The sequence below is a fragment of the Onychomys torridus genome, chromosome 12 (assembly GCF_903995425.1).
Source record: "Onychomys torridus chromosome 12, mOncTor1.1, whole genome shotgun sequence".
Taxonomy (NCBI): domain Eukaryota; kingdom Metazoa; phylum Chordata; class Mammalia; order Rodentia; family Cricetidae; genus Onychomys; species Onychomys torridus.
The window spans coordinates 10,232,791-10,235,261 of record NC_050454.1 but is presented as its reverse complement, the minus strand read 5'-3'; the positions used below and the strand labels follow the sequence as shown (position 1 = coordinate 10,235,261).

Genomic DNA, 2,471 nt, shown 5'->3' with positions numbered 1-2,471 from the left:
GAAACCCAAAGAATCAAGAAAAGTCAAGGAGGAAAACATGAACCTGGCTGTTTAATGTCGGTTCTAGGTACCAACTTTATATCCCCATGTTTGCACAGTGTCCAACTTCTTTGATACTGTGATAAAACACTGACCAAAACCACCTTGAGGGAAGAAAGGATTTATTTGCCTGACACTTCCATGTCATAGTCCATCATTGAAGAATGTCAAGGCAGGAACTCAAGCAGGAACCTGGAGGCAGGAACTGAAGTAGAGGCATGGAGAAATGGCTGCTGACTGGCTTGCTCAGCTTACTCTTCTACAACCCAGGACCACCTCTGTCCAGGGATGGCACCACCTACAGTGCAGTCTAGTACCTGCCTCTTCATCTCCAGAATGATGTTTGTCTTCATCCTATGGCAAAAACGATGCTGCCGTGGTTTTTAGCACAGTTTTTAAGAGAAATTTCCAAGAAAAAGCAAGGTCGTAGATTTCAACACATCTCCTATCCCTGTGCGTGTGTAGCCTCCTTAGCAACATCCCCATGAGTGATGGGTTGTTAACGTCTACATGGGTACCCTTGGTATAAACATTGACTGTGCTTAGACAAGAGTACAATGGCATGTATTCACCATGGTAGTACCTCATAGAGTGACTTGGCTGTCCTAAAGCCCTCTGGGCTCTCTCACCCATTACTATCTCTTCCCTGACTCTGTGGTCCTCTCATTGTCTCTGTAGATTGGCTTTTTTAGTTAGAGCGGTAGAATATGAACCTTTTTTTTTTCTTTTTAGATGATTCCTTTCAGTCCGTAATATACATTGCAGACTCCACGTCTCTTGACAGCTTGTGTGTGTGTGTGTGTGTGTGTGTGTGTGTGTGTTATTATCCATTGTCTGGATGATCTACAGCTCATCTACTTGCTCACTAAAGAGCATCTTGGTTCACAAGAAGTTTGGGCAATTATTACGAATAAAGCTCCTATAGATAGCCCTGTTGAGGTTTTCGTGTGAACACCAATTCTAAGCTCATTCAGGAAAGTCCCAAGTATGGACAGCTCATGTGACACGTGTGTTTACTCTCATGACTTCACAAGCTTCTGTTTTGTCTAAGAAGCAGTGTTGAGTCGGAGGAGCCCCTGCTGCTCCCTCCTCAATGGCATTTGGCACTGTCGGATTCTCTCTCTCTCTCTCTCTCATTAAAAAAAAAAGACAAAAAACATTTTAGTCTTTAGTTAAGCATATAAAATTTCACCTTGAACATTCTATGAAATTCAGATGGCAGTGCATTGTTTACAAATCTTTTTTTTTCTTCTGGTCATCTATACTGTGCACAGTTCTTTAACATCCCACCTTCTTTTAACCCTGAAGCTGGCACGAGGCTGGGATGAGCCAGGGAGGTTAAGAAGAAGGTTTCCTCTCGGGATATTTACCATGCGAATTCTCACTTCCTTCGCTTTTGTTCTTGGTCCTTCCTGGCTGCCCTTCAGCTCTTTCCTTCTTGGTTTCTTCCAGGTCTGCAAGAAGAGCCTCTGTATCACCCACCATCTCTCTTCTCTTCAAAATCCTGGCCTTCCTCGTCTGTGAGGCTGGCTGGCATTGAGGCTGGCTGCAGGAATCTGGTCTGAGCAGGGACTCTTTGACACTGAAGAGGAAGGTGTATGTTCTTGGGGTGGGTGATTCCTGTTTTATCTCCCCTCACAGCAGTTTTCTCTCTCTCTTCTAACTCTCTCGTGAAGTCATGGATTCGAACCTCTTCCAGGGCATCCTGTGTGGGTTGAATTTAATCTTTGTATGAGAGGGAAGGTCTCTGCTTGAACACCACAGGTTCAAAAGTTGGCCTGGCTGCTGCTGTCATCTTTTATTTCTAGTGGGGGTCCTGCACTAGCAAAGGCTATGGGGGTCTAGCCTCTAATGGTCTTTTCCTGGGGCTTCCCAAAGAGACACTACCATCAGCGAGAAATAATCTGAGGGAATGAATCCAAGTACACCGAGCTCTTTAGTCCATTCACTTCATTCTTCTGAGACAAAATTCTATCTACACAGCTTCAGCTCCACTCTCATCCTTAGCTCCTCTCTGTCCCTTCTCCTCCTGTCCGCTCATAGTTCTAAGTTCTTCCATCTTGTCCTCACCTTTGTCTTCATTCATATCTCCATCTTCTCCTCTTCGCATGATCCGTGTCCTACACCTACCATCAGCCATACTGTGCCCTGCCACTCTCTGCTCGGATGGGGTGAGTCTGCTCCGTAGCTAGGAAGTCTGTGTCACAGCTTGATGCACCTGGTACGTGAATGCTCTTTTGTTCTGAGTTAAGATGTTAAAAGCAGAGGTCTACAGATATCATTTGGTCTACGGAAGAAAGGGTTAAGCTTAATTTGTACAAGAAGCAAAGGTTTGTACCTCATCTGCCTTGCCTGCCTGGCCTAGGTGGTGTCTCCGTATGCATAGTTACCTTCATTCAGGAGTGTGGTGATATTTTATCTGTGTACCCCAA

The 2,471-nt window shown here is 45.0% G+C and overlaps 1 pseudogene; it reads right to left on the bottom strand.

The window, feature by feature from the left end:
• Positions 1-1,207: 1,207 nt before the first annotated feature.
• LOC118594248 lies at positions 1,208-2,149 on the bottom strand (annotated as a pseudogene).
• Positions 2,150-2,471: the final 322 nt, after the last annotated feature.